Source organism: Dermacentor andersoni, chromosome 4 (assembly GCF_023375885.2).
Source record: "Dermacentor andersoni chromosome 4, qqDerAnde1_hic_scaffold, whole genome shotgun sequence".
Lineage (NCBI taxonomy): Eukaryota > Metazoa > Arthropoda > Arachnida > Ixodida > Ixodidae > Dermacentor > Dermacentor andersoni.
In genome coordinates this window covers 117927018-117951134 of record NC_092817.1, presented here as the reverse complement: position 1 = coordinate 117951134, position 24117 = coordinate 117927018, and positions in this window count along the sequence as shown.

Below are 24117 nucleotides of genomic sequence, written 5' to 3'. Positions count from 1 at the left end.
GGGAAGCTTACAAAATCTAACCATCGCGTGTTTGTTTAAAGTTAATCCTTGCGAGTATTCGAGAGACTGTACAATTTTTTCACTTATATTAAAAAATAGCACCTGCTAAGTCAACACCAATTCAGGATACAACGTTGCAGTGATAGGTAGCTTGCGTTTCTTTTTAGCATGAGCAGCTTTGCACTTTGTAAATGTTTAAATGCAAAGGTCCAATCACATGTCATTCTGAAAATATCTTGAAACATTCATAGAAAAACAACTGCACGCAATATGCATTTTATTCGTGATCAATAATTTTTATACTACTTTCCTTCGAGTTATATCATTCTGTCCCGTCGAAATGAAAATATTTTTTTTTTCACGCCAAGGCCTGATATGAATCATCACTAAAGGCCGTTCAGCTACCTCATGACTCGTCGGTATTTAGCCAAGCACGCTTGGCTAAATAACGACGAGAAATAATCGGTAGTAAGGCGAAAGCTGGAACGCGCGATGAAAAGTGATCAAAACAATACATAAATTAACATTGTGAAGTGGGGGCGGACAACATTGACCCGGTCATCTCTTATACGGGGTTTTCCAAGTAACTTGAGCTAAACATTAGAAATGTGGAAATGCCACGTAGTTGGGCAGAATTAAGGTAATGTTCGGCATCCCTTGGAGGTACTAAGATTAGTTTTTTTTTTCAATCTGCCTAATTAGTTACTTAGTCATAATTATTTATTCTTCAAATATTATTATTCTCAAATATTATAATTAGATGAAGAGTGTCACTGAGAAAATTGTAGAACAACATGGGAAACTCCCCATACAGCTTTCTGTTGCTCGGTGCGTGCTTCATAAACGTGTTTTCCTGAGCGTGACATTAGCCCCGCATAATTGCCGCAGGGCTGGCCCCTCGAGGCACTTTTCTACGTGGCATTTCCATATATTTAAGGGTTGGCTGAAGTTACGTGAGACATGCTGTATTATACATAGAGCGATTTTCATATTCAGTTGGATTCATTATCAGGATTTGAACACTGCCCCGTACATTAACTGTAACTTATAACATTTTGATTGCTTTGGAACTTTAAGTGAGTTTTCATAGCCGCGTAGCACAAACGGTGTAATTACTGAGACCGGCCAATTGCCTGTGTATGACGCATGTATGTTTTATGTAATCTGCACTTCATCCGCACTTCTGAATACAACGATTTACATAAAAAGTTGCTGTAAGCTGTATTGCTCATCCAGCTTCTATGGTTTTTGTTCATAGTGCTCCGACGGTAAGGTTTCAAGTGAGAGCACTTCAAAAACAGTGAAGCGACCAGCCTTATGACAAGACAGCCAGACTGTGCCTTGCTGAAAAAAAAAATGACAAGAAAAAAAGTGCGCCAGTGTCATTTGGTGGGCTCACAACCCGTACTCGGCCTTCTTTGCTTGGTGTGGAAAAGCCCATAGCGTGTGCTAACTTCTCTTATTTCTAATACTCGCTACCAAACGAAATATATAAGGGAAGTGGTAAACGAAGCAGAGACGAAAAACGTGGCAAGAAACGCAACTTTTGCGCAGTGTACTTCCCACGAACGCATTGTAATGGCAGAAGACGAGCACTTCAAGACGCAAAAAGCAGGTTTTTTAATTAAGCAGCAGTCTTTTAATATATTATTGCCAATTATAAACGTAACCAGAGAACAACATATGACGCCAACAAACTTATGAGCCACGGAAACCATAAAGGATAATAACTGCTTGTTTTAAATTAAATAAAGAAATAATTACTGCCGAACACATCTGACGATGACCTACGACGGTAATACGATTAGCATTCGAGCAATGCGATGGTACACCGTCTTCGTCAGGTCACGTTTACAGAACTTCCGTAGTGGTAGTTCTGACACTGTCGTTGCTTCGCCTATATGCGACCCATACTCCGATAGTTGCTAAGGAAATCGTTTGCCAAGGTAGCCTATGAGTTCGGTGGCATGACCCCAACGCAGCGGCGTCGATAGAATGACGTCAATGGTGCGACAAACTGTTGTTACGACGCCGCCATGACGATAAAGATGTCAATTCCTAAATGATGACGACAATACAGCAACGACGACATGAGGACGAAGAGATGGCGACAAGCGTACGACAACAACGGCGGGATGACGACAGTATGAAGAAGCTCGAATCACGATGATGGCACGACCGGGACAGCATGACGACGCTGGTATGAGGACGGTGGCATACTCGCAATGGAATGAAGACAGCATAATTACGATAAAATGATAGATGAACGCGGAATGACGTCAATGCATCGACGGAACTGGTTTGACGACGTCGGAATGATGACATTGGTACGGCGACGACAGTTTGACCGCGATTACTGACGACAATACCATGATGGCAATCAGATGTCGAAGTGAGATTGACGACTATAGAATGACCGTGACGGCATTATGACGAATGTATGATGACGAATGCATGATGACAACTGTATGACGACAATGACCCGCCGTGGTTTTTCAGTGGCTATGGTGTTAGGCTGCTGAGCACGAGGTTGCGGGATCGAATCCCGGCCACGGCGGCCGCATTTCGATGGGGGCGAAATGCGAAAACACCTGTGTACTTAGATTTAGGTGCACGTTAAAGAACCCCAGGTGGTCGAAATTTCTGGAGTCCTCCACTACGGCGTGCCTCATAATAAGAAAGTGGTTTTGGCACATAAAACCCCATAATTTAATTTTAATTATGACGACAATGGCATTACAACATCAGGACAATGGGATCACGATGAATGTATGACGAGCTTAGCATGACAGCTGTATTAGGAAGACTGCGTGACGATGAAGGCGTGACGATGATAAGCACGAGAACATATGTAAGGAGAGAGAGAGAAAATAATGCAGAGAAAGGCAGGGAGGTTAACCAGAGGTAGTTCCGATTGGCTACCCTGCGCAGGGGGAAGGGTTAAGAGGGATAAAAAGAGAAATAGAGTGGAAGGGGGAGATAGAAAGAAAGGGAGACAAGCACGAACAAAGCGCGTACACTACAGAACGGTAGGGGGCGGCATTCTTAGAGTCTGTCGTGAAGCCCCGTAGACCGCAAGAACGTTAATAGCGCGAGTAAGGCCTTCAACGCGGATGTTCTTTCGGAGCATTGGCCTAAAGCTTTTAGTTCTGAAAGTGGACGATTGTCCAGCTGGTCCAGTACCCTGCACATCACTTGTCTCTCAGCACTGTATCGCGGGCAGACACAGATAATGTGTGCGAGCGTCTCGTCGATGTTACATGTGTCGCACGTGGGGCTGTTGGCCATTCCTATGAGGAAAGCATAGGCGTTTGTAAAGGCAACGCCTAGCCACAGACGGTAAAGCATGGTCTGTTCACGTCGTGGTAATCCAGGCGGGAGGTGCATCCGTATGTCCGGAGACAACGAACGCAACCGACACATGGTGAAAACATTTGAGTCCCACAGGGGCAAAGTACACTCACGGGACATCAATCGCAGCCCAGGAGCAGCGTCTGTTCGCGAAAGCGGAATGAAAACTCGTTGACCACTTTCATGTGCCGATCGGGCGGCTTCGTCGGCTTGGTCATTCCCGCTGATGTTACAATGTCCTGGAAGCCACTGAAAGATTATGTTGTGACCCTTATCATAGCTTTGATTATATATGTGCCGAATTTCTGAGGCCAGTTGTTCATTGGGTCCGTGGCGCATTGGGCTTCGTATGCACTGAAGGGCTGCCTTGGAGTCACTGAAGACTGTCCATTGTTGCGGTGGTTTCTGCTTAATGAAATCAAGTGCAGCACGGAGCGCCGCGAGGTCTGCACCCGTCGATGTGGTCACACATGAAGTTCTTAATTTGATTTCCTCAGATTGTGCCGGGATGATGACTGCAGCAGCAGCGCTGTTGAGTTTTACTGAGCCATCTGTGTATATATGTTTCCGGAATCTGTGCACGTTGTGAATGTGCTCCAAAGTTGCTTGCTTCAAAGCTTGTAATGGCGCTCCAGCTTTCTTTCTGACTCCTGGAATTGTCAGTTGCACTTGCGGCCGGTGCAGACACCACAATGGATCTGACAATCGTGAAGCGGGCGTAAATTCTGATGGCAAGTACGACTGATGTCTTACAATAGTTTTAGCAAAAGTTGAAAGTGGCCTTTTTGCTGGCAAGCAAGCAAGATGGTGTGAGGGAATCCGAGTCAGGTGTCGGATGTGCGCTCTCAGGACATCTGTATCAATGTAGACTGTCAAAGGCGCGTCTCTGCCTATGGCCACTGTCGCAATCGATGACGTTGTTTTGGGAAAACCGAGACAAGTCCTGAGTGCTTGGGCTTGCACGCTCTGGAGTTTGCGAATATTCGTAGTACAAGTATTACCTATTACAGGTAAGCTGTACCGCAGGAAGCCCAAAAACAGTGCTTTATATAGTTGAAACATTGACGGTACTGTTGCGCCCCAGGACTTCCCGCCGAGAAACGCAAGAAGGTCCACAATGGCGGCCAAACGCTTTGTCATGTACGAGATGTGAGGGCTCCAAGACAAGTCTCTATCAATGATGACGCCAAGAAATCGGTGCGTTCGTCTATATCGTATGATTTGGTCATTAATCCGCAAAGCATACGGGGACATCGATTTACGAGTAAAAGCAACGACTGCACCTTTCTCAGCAGAAAGCTCCAGGCCTTGTCTTCTTAGGTATCTTGACACAGCCGTTGAGGCTTTCTGAAGTCGTGCGCGGACTTGTACACGTGTCACGCCTGAAGCCCATATGCAAATGTCGTCTGCATATACGGAGAGCTGTACAGTTTGCGGTAACGAATCAGCGAGACCAACGAGCACCAGGTTGAAAAGGGTAGGGCTGAGTACTCCGCCTTGCGGTACACCACGACTGGTATAGCTAGATGGCGTTGGTCCGTCTTGAGTCAAAATAAAGAAAGATCTTCCATGCAAATAGTTGCATATCCAGCGAAAGGTGCGTCCACCAATCCCTACACCTTCTAAGGCGTCCAGAATTGCCTGATGATCTACATTGTCGTACGCACCTTTAACATCAAGGAATAGGGCCGCAGTGATTCGTTTCAGATGTTTCTGGTGTTGTACGTATGTTACCAGGTCGATAACGCTATCTATTGACGAGCGGCCACGTCGAAAACCAGCCATTACCTCTGGATAGACGTTGTAGAATTCCAAGTACCATTCTAGCCGTGCAAGTATCATTCTTTCCATTACCTTGCCGACACAGCTGGCCAGTGCTATTGGACGGTAAGATGACAATTCCAACGGGGATTTGCCAGCCTTGAGGAGTGGAACAAGCCGGCTGGATTTCCACGTTGTAGGGGCCAAGCCGTCACGCCATGATGCGTTGTATAGGCCAAGAAGGGCATCTCTGGCCTCTTGACCAAGGTTTACAAGCGCAGAGTATGTGATGCCATCGTGTCCTGGTGACGAAGATCGCCTGCAACCAGCAAGTGCGGCCTCCAGTTCTTCGATGGAGAAAGCAGCGTCCATACGAGGATCCCGGGAGCAAGGGGGCACAATGGGAATAGGTGCGCAAGGCGAATACGTGAGCGCCGGACCCGCGATCCTTGCGCAGTAATCTTCGGCCACCTCGACTTCTCGGCGTCCTTGATGTAGGGCTAGAGACTTAAATGGACGACGCTGTTGAGGAGCTGTTCGAAGACCACGGATTGTTCTCCAGACAACCGACAGAGGTTTGCGTGGGTCGAGAGACTCACAAAACGACTTCCAGCGTTGATTGTGCAGTACAGCAAGACGACGCTGAATTTTCTTTTGAATGCGTCTGGCCTCTCTAAGGTCGTAGAGTGATTTAGTCCGTCGGTACCATCGCTCCGCTCGCCGGCGGATTGCACGGAGGCTCTGTATTTCCGAATCAAAATCTGTGTATTTTTCTAATGGCCGAAATGAGCGCATAGCATCCTGCATAGCCTTGGCGATCTCAAATTCTAGTGTGGACGAAATGCCTTCGTGGCATGCGTCTTCCATAAGGGGTTTAAACACGGGCCAATCTATTGTTTGTTTAAAATTTGATGGAACGGATTTGGTGAGGCCTTTTATCTGCAGGTAGGTAGGAATGTGGTCACTTCCGTGGGTTTCTATATCTGCGAACCAATGGACGCAGCGAGTGAGGCATCGCGAAACAAATGCTAAGTCTAAACAACTACTGTATGTCCGGCCGCGCAGAAACGTGGGACTGCCATCATTTAGACAACAAAGTTCATGGTCGCAAGCAAAGGACACGAGGTTTCTTCCTTTCGAATTTATCTTGTTGCTTCCCCAAAGTGAATGATGCGCGTTGAAGTCCCCAACAACAATCCATGGACCAGGTGTCGCATCTATAATGTCACTCAGTCTCTGCCTATCAAAACGACTTGATGGAGAAAGGTAAGCGCCCACTAAAGTAAACGCAAGTTTTTGTTTTTTCACGGTCAAACACACATACTGATTAGTGTCATGTGGCCGCACTGGATGAACAACATAAATCAATTCACACCGTATGTAGATGGTCACTTTGCTAATGTCAGTACAAGTCGATGACACATGAGGTTCATAGCCTGATATCCGGACGGGTGTCTGTAGCTTCGGTTCACAGACGACAACAATGGGGAATCGATTGGTGAAAACGTAATGGCGAAAATCACTGCGGGATTTCAGGCCACGGGCATTCCATTGCATAATAGATGCTTCCTTGACTTGTCTGAAGAACGGCTGATGCGGTAGAGCCATTGTGCTTGCTACTCGAGGCTCGCAAGAACCGGATCCAGGCCGTCCAGCACTTGTAGTGCACCTCGAGCAGATGGCGTCTGCATGTCGTTTAACAACACGCGAATGACATTCATTAGAGATCTTATTATGGCGATGACTTGCTTGTCTTGACCTCGCACGTGATCTGTGCCCTCATTGGTTCGTCGGTAGTCCACCGTCGACCTTTGTTGGGCTGGAGGACTTAATGTCGGAAGTGCAGGCCAGTCGTTTGCAGTAGAGGTATTCACTGCGTCATCAGACACCGTGTTGTTAGTGTGGGTGAGCGCCTTGGGAGCACCAGCCTCAGGAAGTATCGGCTGTCTTGCGACGGTATCAGCATTTCTAGTAGACGAGGATCGTCTACGGTGACGGCGGACACTACGCCGTCGTACTTTGGCGGCGGCCGCTCTGTGAGTTGAGTTGTCTCTCACCATTTGTTTGAGGACTTTCCGCTCTGTCTTGTGTCTCGGGCAGTCTTTCGACGATGCTTCATGGGGACCGGAGCAATTGGCACATTTGAAGTGAGTCGCACGGCAAGCATCTGCACTGTGCTGCTCAGAACATCTCGCGCACACGGTCGAATTTTTGCATATGCCGCTGACATGCCCGATCTTCAAACAATTACGACACTGAAGTGGTCTTGGAACGAACGGTCGCACTGGATGACGAAAAAATCCAACTTTCACGTGGGACGGCAAGCTACCTCCCTTGAAAGTTATCCTCACACAGCGTGAATCTCCTAGGCGACGGATTTCAATAATAGGAACGTCTGCTGTGGCGGGTTTGACCAAAATAGGCAGATCGTTGTCGTCGATTGACTCATCGACATCATAAATCACACCTGATATAGTATTGCTGTCCTGTGGTATTATGGTGCGAACATTTATCTTGCCCAGCATTTTCACTCTACTCAAGATATCCAATGCTGCTCTGTTCTTGACATCAACCGCGAGAATGTTCTTACGGGTGTTAACTCTCATATCCGTGATCTCATTTGGAACAACAGCCTCTAGTGTTACAGATACGGCTTGCCTGTTTAGCCGATTCAGGTTGTCGGTCGGCGTCACGGGTAAGAAGAGGATGGTATGAGCCGTGTCATGGGCCTTTGCTGCCGCCGTCGTCCTTGTTGAAGACGAGGAGGCAGTGACGATTCTCCTCTTTCCTTTTTGCCTCACAACTGTCAAGTAGTCGCCGTCATCCGACAGATCTTCTTCTGAAGTAGAGTAGTACAGCAGGGTGTCCTCGCTGCCTGTGTCGCTCATCAGGTGATTGCGCTTCCTCGGAGCGCTCGACGCTGTGACGTCGGTCTCCTCCGGACGTCTAGCTGACTCCGCTTCCATCGCCGAAGGTCTCGGAAGCGGCGCCTCCCGAAAACACGCAAAAATACTCGCAAAATGAGAACAGTAGAAAACGGGGTTCCACACAAGAGCCACTTCTTCGTCCATGTAAGGAACACGAGCACATATCCAGTGGCCCAAACTGGTAGAAAACCTGGGCCAGTGGGTCAGCGCTAGATAGATAGATAGATAGATAGATAGATAGATAGATAGATAGATAGATAGATAGATAGATAGATAGATAGATAGATAGATAGATAGATTTAAAATGACTGAAGTAGGCAAAAATGCTAACCGCGATAACAACAAAATTTCACTCATCCTCCCGGCCCTGCGAAAGAGGATGTTCAGCGAAGCTGTTGGAAACCACCACTATAACAGCTGAGGGGGTATTAAATGTTATATTGCTTTAGAGTAATTGTAGCAATAAAAGTAGCAGTAATTTTGACAGCACGCCGTCGCTCATAGCAGTGCTGCAACAACACTGAAATCAGTTGCTAGCCTCGTTATTTTATATACGAAAGGCCAGGGACGTCACTCCCCATGTCGCAAGCTGCCATCGCCTTACGCAGTAGTAACCTTTACCCGGAAACGTATGCGGCGAGCGCTAGCTGCTTCGCAGTGTAATCAGGAGTCCCTTATCATAATTATGTGGTTTAGGTTCATGCTTTGAGCCTGGATTTTATTGAAACGTATACTGTTCTGTAAGTTATTTCATCATCATCATCATCATCAGCCTGATTACGCCCACTGCAGGGCAAAGGCCTCTCCCATACTTCTCCAACTACCCCGGTCATGTACTAATTGTGGCCATGTTGACCCTCCAAACTTCCTAATCTCATCTGCCCACCTAACTTTCTGTCGCCCCCTGCTACGCTTCCCTTCCCTCGGAATCCAGTCCGTAACCCTTAATGACCGTTATTTGCGTCATTCCAAATAATGTATGCACTGTTCGCTTCACTTTTTTGAGTGCTTGAGCCCCTGCCTTGGGGCTTATGAGCGATCGTATTTTTCGCTTGCTTACGAGAATATGTTCTATTGCAGATTATCATAATTTTTCGTAACGGACGGACTCAAAAAAGCTGACCACCGAGAGGCTACCAGCTTCACGGTACAAGGAAAACAAAGCTAGACTACAAGAGTGTCTGAGAGTGTTCGCCAGCGCCACTTAAGGCTCATTGTGACGGTTGTAGAACATCTCATTAAACGTGTGCGTCACCTCAATGAAGTCAATTCTTTAGGTCCCTCTATTATGTAGTGTTCGAGGGACGTCGTGTAATGTATTAATGTGTAAGGACCCTTTCTAAATCATCTAACCAGCATTAAAAATGCATTTCGAAACAGCTCCAATACCCTCAGGTGGGCTCCACCGGCAACGCACTGCCGAGCTTGCAGAAAAAGGAAAACAGATTTTGCAATTGGTAAAAAAGGCCTTTTTTTACCAGGCAAACACACAAAGGCCGACTTCCATCAATCTGTGTGTGCCGCTTTATATTCTATCCGAAACGTGAAATTCGGAGGAACCAAAGATAAAATAGGAAATGGGGCTTCCATGTTCTTACCCGGCGTTGCTTGAGTGCTTTTTTGTTTTGTTCATTCATGTTTGCTTCAGCATTTTTTATGCTCCCACTCTCCCACGCTTTGCTCCTACCTCTGTTGGCTCTTGTTCCAGCAACACTCCCTCCGCAACCCAGCATCGACCTGATGTACACCCCCTCAATGTTTCCGAAAACGACAGCTTCGGAACAGCATCCACCTATTGTAAGTTGTATATGTATTCAGTGTAAGTACCGTGAGATATAAGATGATGCCATTCAATGCGTGTTTGATAATGCGATGCTGATCATACCTTATATTCCCTGTGTAGCGAAGTATTTTTACTGCTGCCTGTCGAACGCTACGACTGTTTCTTATTGAAGAAGACAAGTCCACTTGTCGAAACGTTGGCTCCTGTTTTCACCTTGTTCTCGTTTTGCTCAACGACATTTTATAGAGAGACTGACCTCCTAAGTCATTTTGCCTTTTTCCCTTTTCCGAAAGTGTACCTGTACAACTGTTACACTTTGAAAAAACTTCCCTTCACTTGGCTTCACTAAAGCAGGCAAGGCTATACACACAAAAAGACGCTAGCACTACATTGGGCAATAAACAACAGAAGCTATGTAGACAAAGTCACTATGTAGGCGCTCGTAAGCGCGCTAACCGAAGCTTCTTTTTAAATAGACACTGCCTGAAATGATAGCACAGCTGAACAAGACTATACCGTATAACCCACGATGCCGTTTTGTTGCCGGATATCAAATGTGGAAATAGAAAAAAAAAATGTGCCCGAATATAGCGTGGCAGTATATACCTGATGTTTCAGCAAACCCTTTCAAAGCATTTTAAAAGTTGCCTGTGGCCGAAAGCACAATTCTAGCTCAGGAGCTTGTCTACTGGAAGAGGTGGACATTACTTGCGCAAAAAAGTTGAAATGACAAATTGAAGAATTCGCTAAACATTATTAAGCTTTTTAAACTAATCACCTAGCTCAATTTCAATAGTTCAATTTCATTTTTGTACTTTACAAACAACCGATAAAGCACTACATTTTTCACCCGCAGCGCTTCACCTGTTCAAATCGTCTGAAATGATATGCCGTGGTACTGGTCACAACTAAAGCGCGATATATTAACCGCTAGATACAATCTAGTATCTGAAACAACATTCAATTGGGATAAATAACAAAATAAAGATAATAACTACTTAGGCAAAATTTCCCATGTAGTCACAACTACAGCTACCACACCATTGTACGCATTAATGCGCAGCAGTGTTCTCTGCTGTGCGATTCAATATATGCTCAAACATGACCTTACCCGGTGAAGCCGGTTAAGATTCTCAATTGTTGCCCGTCCCCCCCTCCACAACGGTATCTCATTACCAGAAAACTGCTGCCACAACTTGAGTGATGCCATTAATAAACTTCGCTCACCTCGTAATAAACTGTGCTGCCTTGCCCGACGCTGCATTTTTTTGCAATTGAGCTCTGCTGTTTTGCCTAATTACGTCTGATTCAACGTTCGAACAACAATCTCTCCATCCGCGACGATTACAAAAATGTTTGCTTTCTCCAATGCTGACTGAAAGCTGGAACTATACGGGGACAGTAATAATGGGTCTTTTGGTAATTACACAAAATATTGAATTATAAGTCATATCTTTCCTCCAGGAGAGATTTAGAAGTACAGTAAAAGAGTTGGCAAGTTAATGCGCAACTGTTTACATCTAACGAAAACTACCTCGACGGGAAAGAAACAATACAAGCTTGTGTAAAGAAGCTGGCGAAATTTGAGTAGATATTCTAAAAACACCCCTCCTCTTATTTCTGCAATTTCACACCACCATCACATACCAGCTACCGGCGGCTGCTAGATAACGTCGAGCTGTCTTGGAGCCTTCGCTTTGCAAAGACAGAAATTTACCGACTATTTCGATACTCCCTAGTGCAAAATTTTATCTTAAATCTATACGTGGTGCTATTTTAGAATCTATTGGCTGGCGCACACAATCTGTCTCGTGCGGCACGTTGCAAACGGAGCGAAGTGTGGCTCGACTGCCTCGTTAATGGAGTACTCGCGAGGGGCAGCACGGGGTTGACACATGGACGCGACTCAGAGCAGCCGCCACAAACATACCTCCGATAATGCAGCGCTTTGTTTTCATATCTATTATCGTTCGACGCTCTGGCCGTATGCCATCTGTAAATAGACGATGCGCGCTACCCTGGCGCCATCTCGTAGGCGTCGTGGCGCAGAGCGGCATTTTACGCTTTTCTTCTCCCGTTTTCGCCATAGCCTCCTCCTCCACTTTCCGCCTCATGCTTTCCGTGTGGCCTCCTCCTCCGCTTTCCATCTCGCGCTCCCTTCGCTTTTCATCCGCCGCTGCGCTCCTCGTTCGCTCTTTCATCCTTCGCTCTGCTCGTTCGCTCGCTTACGCCGGAACGGGCGCTTAAGAATTGCGCTCTAAAAATGCCCCAGCTCTGCCTCATACATTCTGTAACAAGATACTGAAAATGTTCGGTTGAAAGGTGTGACGGATAGTGCTGGGAGATTGAGCGCATGTTTAAGTGCAGGCAAGACATGAGGGGCGCGTATAGGCCGAACCTTCCGCACCTCGCCTTTGCAGAATCGATCAACTTTCGCCCTTTCTCGACCTTGCTCCACGCGATATCGTTCGTTTTCTTATATTTCTGGTGCGTGTCCTTGATTTTGCGAGCAGTTCTTTTTTTTGCTTCTCAACACTTTTTTTTTTCAGTGTAGAGTAAAAATTATTGCTACTGTTTTTAACAATCGTCATGATGTAAACAAGTTTCCCCCTCCCACTCACCCCATTCTGGCTTCCGTAGCTTATTGGAAGGATGACCGAAAGAAGACACTAGAAAGATGCCAAGCAACGAAGGGCTTATCGAATACTCGTCACTTTCACCTTTTCTTTCCAACCTCCGCTCCCCGCTGAATTTCCTCCAGTCGAACATTATGGCCCTTTTTCTTATCTGTGCACAGCTAGCCACACTGCTGTCTTTTTCTCAGATGAACGACTATCAGTGCTTGGTGCAGTCGACTTACCACGCCGCTTTGTCCTCTTTTATATTCTATTTATAGCTGATTTTTCTCTCTTCATCTCCCACCGCGACACTCTTCTTTCTTGAGCCTGAAGGTTGTGCGTAGTTGCCCTAACCGATGATGCCATATTGGCCTGGCACATTTGTTCGCATTACTTGCTCCCGCAGCTGCTGTTCTTGTGTGACTTTTCCTTTTCATTTTTTTGGTCGCTGATCGCGCGAACATTGTGAAACAATGCGATCCGGGGATTATAAGTGGAGTTTAAGGGTCTTAAAGTGCCGGTAATCTTGAAACGAATGTAGTAATACTTATTTGCGGTGTTAAGCTTCTTGCATTCCTTTCTGAGTGTGTATTTTTGTTGCGACACAGCAGCCGTGGAAACAACAGTGTCTTCTCATATGAGAGTCAGTATATTCATATCTGTTTACATGTATGCGTGATCCTGTGGAGGAGATGGAGGGTTCAATTCCAGGCCACGATGACCGCATTGGGGTCAGGCGGAACGCAAAAATATACGTGTACTGCTCTCTCAGTGACGTTAACTTACCCCAGGGCGTAAAAATTAGCCCGAAGCTGTCCGCTACGGCGCACTTCATAAATGACTGTGCAGTTACGTAACTGTAAATTACATACTATAATCTTTATTGCGTGGTCGCGCTTACAGTATTAACTGGTAGTATGTGTCCCAGAAATTCCGTTGTCCTCTTATACCATGCTGCACCATCTGTGTAAAAAAATTGAAACAAATTTTCAAGATTTTTTGCCTGGTGTGTTTGAGTGTGACCATAATAGTAGCTTCACCGTGGGCGAAAGTTTGTGTTTATTGCGCAGTATGTTGGGTCTCTTTCCATTTGAGAACTGCATCGAGATAATTATTCACTTACAAGCTTAGACGCGCACTTAGCGATTCAATGTGCTTGTCTTTCTACGATCCAAGTGCGTAATCTATACTTGGAGCAATGTCTCAATGTTTTCTTATAGCATATGTGAGCACTGAACACATTTGTGCGGGTATGTTTCTGCTTCGAGAAACTCGAGGGTTTTTTATCCAAAAACAAAGGGTTGTTTCTTGTACCACTCAGTATTTTCGTGAGGATAACCGTGGTATCACAATTAAATGTTATACAATCATTTGAAACTACGCAGATACGCATAAGACTAAGGCATTGTGCTTCATATCTTTAAAAAATAAATTTGTAGACATGTAAGCAAATACGTATCCCTTAAGGCACCTATTTTATTTCTAGCCGGAACTTGTCTTTCTGTCATCACTATCGCTACTGATTTTATTGTTTAGTTTGTTACTATTTGACAAATATCCACGAGGAATATACGATAAAAGAGTTTTGGCCTGACACGAGCGTTTCGTGCAATTGCAGCCGCAACTTGCAGCCGATTCCTGCATTCAAGATATGAAAGTGTGACGGTAAATTGTGTGAAGTTATTAATGGAGTCCTGAACCACCCCTCGGGTTTGGTGAAATAACGCAGTCTGCGGATAACATACGCTGCTTTGAACATAGCTAAAATTTCCTGCGCTGCACAGCGCGTGGAGCTCTGAAGCGGAGCGCGAATTCACATTTTGTTTCAGACAGTATCTTTTCAACAGGAGCCTGCTCCTCACTCTTTTGGTGCTGCAAGATGTCGTCGTGCAGCACATTATCATACGCAGCTGCTATCGGCAAATGGCTATCGGTTCTTTTAAATACCTTGGTTCTTTTCAAGATTGTTTCGTTGTAATGACAAAGGTAAACCAGGCGCCACTGGCCCTGCATCGCATTCTTACACAACCTACCGAAAGGCCCGTTCGACAACATCCCTAAAGGGTGTCGCAAACAGAACAAGACACCATACGTGGCCAAGTTTATCAGACGCTTACTGACAACGTCATCCGGCCATCAACCAGTCCATGTGCTTCGCCAGTTGTGTTAGTAAATACAAAAGATGGTAACTGGCTCTTTTGCCCCGATTATTGAAAATTGAATAATATCACTAAGAAAGACGTTTATTCGCTGCCCCGAATAGCTTACTCCTTGGATAGTACACGCAACGCTCGATACTTTTCTTCCATCGATATACGCAGTGGCTATTGGCAAATCGCAGTTGACGCGTGTGCTCGCAAAAAGATCGCTTTTATTACTCCTGACGGCCTCTACAATTTTAAGGTCCTGAAACCTTCTGGGTTGTGCTCGGCGCTAGCTACTTTATTGATTTCAAAAGCTATAAATCAGGACAGATGTTTGAATCTGTGTGCTTCTTCCGACTGTTAGTGTGTATATTTACTGACGCAACTTCACCAACAGGCTGAAGTAAGCGAAAATGTACGTTTCGAATCCTGAGAGAGACTACGTACTTCCGGAATTACGAAAGTCGTACGGTAGGCAAGCGTCATCTGCTAACGCTCGGCCGCGCCAGCCGGCGCACGAAGGAAACTTTGGTCACACTGCTTATCAGTGCCGAAGCCATCGGTTCTCGCTAATTTCGGTTATTTTCAGAGCTCAACTAGCCTCGAACCACTCGAAACGTGAGATCAGACTGGACGTACTCTTCTGGCTTGACGCCATGGCAGACTTCGCTTCGTATTGAGCTATTGCGCAAAATGCGCCGTTTGGATGCGGTTGCTATTCACCAGTCAAACTGACGCAGGAGTACGCTGATACACACCGCATGGCACGGCCGGACAGGAGAACACGAGCACGTACGCGCCCTCCAGCCCTGCCGTGCACAGAGTTAGCCTCTACAGTGGCACAAATCTGAGTTTGCAGAGATCCCACGGCCTCCGCGGCTTGCCGCAGTCACTGCCATTCGTGAGCTCATCCAGCGCCCCAGCAGAACAGGCCATCTACCTCCGGAATGGCGGCCTCGAAGGTCTCTTCCGACGTGTCGAGGCTTTCAAATAAAGACAGCGCTCGAAAAACGGGTGTCCAGCCCCTCAGAAGAGGTGAGGGACACAACACCCGTTTATACGGTGCCCTCAGCGCCGAAAGAAAGGCGCGAATCTCTCGAACACTCCAAAAAAGACAAATCTCACATCACGGTGACCAGAAAGGGTCCGTGAACTAACTCCTTTTTCTTAAACACACGGCGCAAAAACCGCATTACACATGGATACACAAATATCACACTGTACTGTCGGAGATCTCCTCTACAGCCGCGATGACATCGAAGAACTCCTATGCAAGTATAATCCGAAGGTGCTGCGTGTTCAACAGACACATTTAAAGCGCACGCAAACAAATTTCCCCCGCTAACTAGGCTATTTTACGTAAAGACTGCGATCACACTGTCGTGTAATCCGATGGTGTTGCTATCATAGTCGACATAGGTGTTGTCTGCCGGGATCGAAGCTTTGTACGCCTCTAGAGGCAGTTGCTGTCCGAGGGGTATTGTTCGAAAAACTAATCACTATAAGGTCTGTTTACATCCCTCACATATATCAGACGAATGAAACCAAATATTAAAGCTACATATGTGAACCATACATAGTTATCGGAGATCTAAAGGCACATAACACTTTGTCGGGAGAGTCTGGCGGTGATTTGAGAGGTCGGCTAATAGAAAATATCATATTCTCTACAAGCGCCGGCTTACTTAACAAGAAAGGGCCAACATTCTACAGCCCTACACAATAACATTTTATTCCATAGACCTAAGCATAGTGTACAGTACAATTTTGCCGTATCTGGAGTGGGATATGATAAACAACCTTTATGGAAGTGATCTCTTCCACGTCATTCTACACATTACAAAACAAGATAAGTGCTCTAACCAAGTTCCTCGATGGAAACTCTATTCAGCTGACTGGACGACTTTTCGCGAACACACCTGCCCTGAATGATATCCATGCACGTAGTCTAGATGATACAGTAACATACATAACGGCATTTATTATTGATGCTGCATCAGCATGTATATTCCCCAAACAAATGGATCGCCTTCGAAACGACGTATGCCATGGTAGGATTAGCAGTGTAGAGAACCCCGGAAAACCAAAACAAGGCTTGGAATCTCCTCCGCAACTCCCCAACCACATACAACATCATTATCTTCAAGGCGATTAACTCACAAAGTAGAAGAACACGCCGCCGCGCTGCACGGAAAAGTTGCAAAAGATACGTAAGTAGCATCAGTTCTTATATAGACGAACGAAAAGCCAAGAACAGGGTGAATAAACTAACACGCCACGCAACTCGGCGTCTATCTTTAGTAAGTACACAAGGAGACACTTTTCAGGGCCAGGTAGAATGTCTAGAACATTTTGCCGATTTAGAGGCCTCAATGAATTGTAACAAGTCCGCTCCAGGAAGTGCCCGAATAATGTATGAAATGATCAAACACTTACGCCCTGAAACCCACAGAACCCTACTGTCACTGTTTACCTCCATGTTCTCTTCCGGCTACATTCCGTCCAACTGGAAATAAGCAGTCGTAGTTTCTATTCTCAAAGACCTCAAGGACCTTTCCTCACCAGCTTTTTATAGGCTTATAGCTCTGAGAAGTCGTCTATGCAAAATCTTTGAGAAAATAATTAACCAGCGCCCTATCCATTTTATTGAAAGCAACAAAATACTCGGTCCCTAAGTGCGGTTTTAGGGAAGGTAGAACCGCAACATATCACCTTGTGCGCATCGAGAAAAATATCTGTGATGCGTTTGTGCACAAACAGTGTCTCTTGTCAGTATTTCCAGATATGGAGAAGGCGTGCGACACAACTTGGCGCTTTGGAATCCTTCGTGATCTGTCTGAAATGGGAGTTCGAGGCAACTTACTGAATGTGATCCAGAGTTACCTCTCCCATCGCACGTTCCGTGTTGGAGTTGTTAACGTTCTATCTTGTCCTTTTACGCAAGCGGCTGGTGCCCACAAGGTGGTGCGCTGATCTGCACTCTTTTTATTGTTAGAATGAAGCAGCTCCGCATTCTCATACTACGTAGTATGTTTTATTCTGTATATTTGGGTGACATCCAGATAGGTTACAGATCATGTAATCTAAGTATCTGCGAGTGAGAAGTACAGCTTTGCTGAAATAAATTGTCTAAGTAGACAGATGAGAAATGGTTTAAGCTAGACCCTCAAAAAATGTACATGTCTCCTGTTCTCTAAGAAGAGAGGGATACTGCCGGACTCCATAACTGATGTCACTTGAGAACGGCTATCTGTGAACCGTGAAGACAAATTTTAGGGATCCTTTTAGATGGCAAATTTTTTTTGTCCAGCACCTGAAGTATCTTAAGGATAAGTGCACAAGGACTATGAATCTGCTGAAATTCTTGTCACGCACATCTTGGGGGAGCGACAGGAAATGATTGATAAGCTTGCAGAAAAGTCTGATATTATCACGTTTTGACTACGGAGCTTTAGTCTAACTCTGCCGCATCTAGTGCTTTGGAAATGTTAGATCCTATCTAGCACTTAACATCCGCCTTGCTACAGGCGCCTTTAGGTCTAGTCCTGCGCAAAGCCTGTACGTTGAATCTATATATAACGAATTGTCTTTATACTTCCGAAGGACATATCTAAGCTTTTCTTGCGCCTTGAAGGCAAAATCAGCTGTGGAGGCTCCATGACATTCGATCATTCACGAGTTGTCCACGGCCAGGCTGTTCCGTGACTGTCCAGCCACTATAGGCCTCCTTTGTCCCTCCGAGTGGAAGCACCGTCAGAAGAAACAGGCGTCCCTCTTTTATCGATTGTAATAATGGCCCCAGGCTTCCACCGCCTAGGGAGTGGCAGACTATCCATTGTGAAATCTTTTTGAAATATGAAAACGAGCGCCTGAGGCACATATACATTCGCATTTTCTTGACCTTAAGGAGAAGTATTCCTGTGCTGAATTTTATACAGATGCTTCGAAGTCTCCTCCTGGTGTTGATTACGCAGCTCTAGCACCATCGTTTTTATTATCCGGTACATTGAGCCCATATTGAATTATTTGCACGGCGGAAGCATTCTAGATCCTCTGTGCAGATGAACACATTAATCGAACGAATCTGACTAGGGCTATTGTGTTTACAGACATATTGAGTGTAGTCCACGCATTAATGAGTTTACGAGAACGTAAGAACAATGTTTTTAACAAACTATATATGCCTTGCTATGCTATGCTTTATGAATAACAAGTCATAATTCTTTGTTGTGTGCCTGGCAACAGTGGCATAAGCGGCAATGAAGCTGCTCACGAGAACACTACCTCATTAGCTTATAGCGACACCGACCCAAACATGCCCATTCCAGCCACAGGCCTTAAACCATACTTACGTCACCAGCTGATGAAGCACTGGTAGAAACAGTGGGATTCCCAGGTATCCAATAAACTGCCCTTTATCAAACCCCAATCAAGGCACTGGATATCGGAGAAAACAGCACGATACAAGGAAGTTCTCCTTTGTCAATTAAGAATGGGTCATACCTTCGGCACCCAGTCTTACCTACTGACTGGAAGTGACACTCCCTCTTGTCCAAGGTGTGGCGACAGCCTCATAATTCTCCTTGCCCTCGTGCAGTGCAAGGAAATAGAAACTGAACGTAAAAAGTTATTCTATTCTACTTATCTTCATGATATTCCACTTTCCCCAGCATTTTTTTACTAATGAACAGATTTTTAATCCCGAAGCAGTTTTTAGGTATTTAGATGAAGTTCATATCTTAGATATCATTTGGCCGGGTCATGTGTAGCACAGCAGGCAGTACATCCACTGACATCAGTTTTTACGGCACGTGCCTCTCAGCTCTTCATTTACGTCACGAGCCCTGTGGAGGCAGCAGTGCTTGTATGCACCCTACAATATCACTTCTTCATACCAAAACTTTACGCCCTTTTGTATTACGAGTCATTGTCATTATTTGGATGCTTATATATATTACGCAGTTTACAGTGACCCGATTTTAGGCCTCCTCACAGCCACATCACATCTTCATTTGCAACTAAATTTGATGATTTCATGTATTTTACTTACACAATTCATTACCATATATCTCATGGCGCTCTTGGGCCATAGGTGGTCTTTGTGCCAATAAACGCCACGCATCAGTCAATTGGTGGTGGCTGCGCATATCTGTCCGCGCGGCTGAGCACCGCATCATGGAGCACCGCGTCCGGTGGTGCCCAAATTCTGCGAGCCACGGGGAGCTGGCTCCTTCACGTGCGCTGTCCACCCGCGTGCCCAGTGTTGGGGGTCACCGCACTGTCAATTATAGGATAAGCGTTGAATAGACAGGCAGTCCGACGCGATCACTCCCCGTGGCTGGCGCTGGGAAAGCGAGTGTTCTGTTGCACGAAGTCATCGATAGAATTGTTCATGTATGCCTGTGTACGCGTTACACCATGCTTGTTAATTGAATTAGCAAGTGAATGCTTGCTGCAGTTTATACGGCAGACAACAATACGAGCCTTACTTTGTATACTTCTATAATACATTGCTATCACTGTCAGTTCTCCCTCTACTGGGCGAAACTTCGGGTTTTCTTTCTTTGTTTTCAATCGGATAAATTGATTTTACCTCGTGCGGCAACTTCCTCGAATATTACCATGCCAACGTTGGCGTTAAAACTAGTAAATAATAAGGTCATGACACTAAGCAGACGAGGAGGAAGTGAGGCACAAACGACATATACGGGTGATATTTCAATTCGCTTTCTTGACCATAGGAATTCGGTTCTCTGCGCCGCCAACTTTTTTCATTCTCTCAGGCTTTGTCTGTTACCGTCTCCTACAACAAGCACTCTCAGCGAGCCCTGGTGCAAGCAGACCTGGCGCCATAGCTCCGACTTCAGGAGCTTACAAATCCTTCGGGCGTGGCCCCACGAGGGCTCTTGAATTTCAAAGAGAAGTTGAACTTCCTGTGGCACCAGCTCCCCCTTGATGCAATACGAGAGCAGCCGTGATCGGCGAATTGAAGCAGCGAGGAGGTTAACACACGTGAAAGTCTGCTTTGCGCGACTCTGGCGACACAGAAAAGAGCTCAGTGTAGAAAAAATACGATTTAAATAAACTTGTTTCTGACCTAGTTGGTTCATGACTTAAAACGAAGGGCATACAGCGCTAAGCAGACGAGGACGAAGTGAGACACAAACACCCGTACGTGTCATTTGTGTCTCACTACGTCCTCGTCTCCTTAGCGCCGTAACCTTTGCTTTTGCCTCATGAACCAACTAGCTCAGGAACAACTTTTCTTAATCTGAGTCAGTGTGAAAACTCACAGTGTCGGCTACTCGAACAATGATCGCATATATATGTCACAGCACATGAATGCTGTTTGACGAGATATATAACGTGATAACGTGAATAAACCTTTCCGTTGTTAGTAGCGCCGTGTTCCCGGCCTGTCGTAGTCCGTGGCGCTACACTGTGCATATCATACCAATTAGCCCATCAGTTTACCCTTATGAAAAATAGCCTCGCGATAAATAGCTCCATTATTTCCGGAAGCCTAAGAGTGTAGCTACAAAGCTGTAGCTACAGAGATTTGTATAGAAATCTTGAAGTCATTAATTTCTAACTTATTTTCGCATTGAAGTTCCTTTTCTGTATTGTTTACCCTATTCGTTTAACTTATTTTAGCTCTCTATACCTTTTTTACCTGCACCAAGGGACAGCTTCCTGCGCCTAATTACGCAATTGAACAGCCGACGTGGCCCGGCGCTCTTACCCGAGCTGAGAGTATAAATTGGATGCTGCGCAGCGCCACGGCCCACTGTAGTGGGAAGCACTCGAAAAAAATAAAAAAGAAGAAAAAGAACCCTTGCCTGGCACTGATTGGCTCCTCAGAACCGTGAAGCGTAGCCTGTGCCTAGATTACTCCTGGCGAAGTCCAATTACAGGCGCGTCGACTTCCATTAGGAAGCACTTCGTTGGTATTCAGAAGGCGCTGTGTATTCGCACGTATCGTGTCATGCTAAATCCTACGCCGGAAAAAGAATCGGTGACGAGTGGCGCTTCACGCATGCCTGAAACAGGATGGAAGTTTTTTGTATAGGTTGTCGGTCGAGAGCGAAAGAAAAAAAAAAAAAGAATACGTCTAGTTTTCGACAAATCACAAACCCAGTGCGGCCACAGCCTAGCTTCATCAGCGGTTCAATTTTGTCAGCCGCTGAAACCACGCGCGAATCACAATTGAGTTCGTGCGCAAAACCTGGGAAATTGTGCCATAGCGTTATATATAACCCGTGCCTTTTGTTATCTTATTTATAATAATTGTTTTCGTTGACTCACCTGTCGAGGGAGCTATTTCAAGCTTAACTTGAATAACTGTTTTAATCTGTAACGTATGTAACGAAACAACTCAATGTTATATGCTATAGATCTGCGCAAACGCTTAGAAAACAGAACAATCTGCATGATCACGGTTAACTTTATTACCCATATCAATTATTTTTCTTACAGCTTCGTTTTACATAGCAAGAGAATAGCCACCTAGAGCAATTAGCTGCTAAATTTAGAAACAAGGCCAGTTGCCAAGTCGGGTAAAGGCAAGACATTGCATCAGTTATAGCAGAGACTGTAAAACTTCTTGCAATTTCATAATTTAATCACGAATTTCTTATTATTGCTTTGTAACCGTAAAGACACGTGCCAGGTAATGACGCGCCTTCCCGCATATGTTTATAAAAGGATGGCACCTTTCTTGGATGCCATGCGAGTGCTTTTAAAGGAGGAGCGTATCTTTAGTATACTTATTGGATTGTTTGAATATTTGGATTTTGAATATTTGTGCTTGCAACTAAGTGTTTTTCGCAGCACAAAAAGAAAGCAGCTTACAAAATGAAAAGCACCAATTGTAGACAAATTAGACTATGTAAAAATACATTATGCAAGAGGTGTAAGCATTAGAGGTCATTTTTCCAGCAACATTTTGTGTAATGACCTAAGTGAAGTAGCATGCCGTAAAAGCAAATGGCACAATGCCTGTAGGCATCACATATAGGGTTTCCCAGGAAACGATAGCAAAGCTGCTCAGTGGAATAGAAAATGAAAAAAAGAAAGACACATTGAGAGACACAATAATAAAGACTGGAGTATTTAGCAGTCACAGGCCTTGCAATCGAATACCGTAGGTCTTAATATTGTGTCTTGCACTGAGTCACTCTAATATTTTTTTTTCGTTAAAATGCTTGGGTAACCTTAGTTGGGACACATCGTACAAGAGGAAAGGCTGCATGGATTTGCAATAAAATGTGCACTTGTGAACCATAAATTTCCTATATTTTATGCAAGCTTGCTTGTATATTAGAAGTTTCTTTTTTTAGCTGCACAAAGTACTAAAAATTACCTATGGCAGCTGGCAAATTCCATCTATCGAGCTACATTAATCGATGAGGCGGTCATTAGTTCAAGTTTAATCAAATCAAATCATTTTATTTCCCAGAAAGAAAATATTCTGGAGAAGTTCATTGGCTAAAAACTGTTATGGACAGCTTGACTAGGCCAATGAACCCTTTACATGGCAGTTGGGACAAAACAAGAATAAATAAAAATTATAATTCACAATATCGTCAAATCAAATGATGAAAATTTTTTTACCATTTCCTAATACGAATACGCGAAATAAATGAAATAGAAAATTACTTTAGTCCGTACCTCATGTGCAATTAGATGACTTTGGAAAAACAAGGCATATACAAAGAGTTCTAAGAGAAATAAAAATTTTTACTTGAATCAATATTATTATATTACCTACTTTTTAATTTCTTACTTTACGGCAGGTATATAAGTTTGCGAGTGGTAGCCGGTGAGATCACAAGGCGCATACACTTGGAATGAATTCTGAGAACAACATCAGGTTCAAGGTATAAATTTTCAAAGGGTTCAACGAAATCAATTAAGGATCCTTTTACTCCCGTGATTGAATGCATAAAACAGTCTTTTCTTTAAAAAAGTAAGTCAAACAACGGTGCATTTTTACCGCTAGTTTCAGGGCGCATACCTTGAAACGTGTACCATGCTCCGTATTCGTTTGAAGGGAATAACCCTTGTATACTCACTACCTACAATTCGTATAGCAATTATTTAAAAAGGTACGTATTGGTATAGATATGCGAATACTTTAAATAAGCGTTTCGATTTCTCGTAGTAACAAGGGCCGTTTTATTGGGTAATTTCTCACGAGAATTCATATGGTGGTACTTGCTACAGGCGTTTTTTCTTTCGAGCAGGAAAGGAAGGCACCCTATATAGGCACTTTGTTCTCAGAAGAACTCGAGATATATTAAATGCAAACAATACATCAATAATTGCGTCTTTTAATTTATTAACGCTTCCTCTTGTTCTATTAAATGTTTTTAATTTAACGGAGACCTGTTTTAACGGAGACATGAAATACTCGTAACGCAGATTTGTGTTCTTGAGCTCTCAGAAAATGTTGCATGTCTTACCAATAATGATATATCTGCTAGCCACTTAAAGAGCACATCCTTGTGAATATTATTGATTTTATTTCTTAG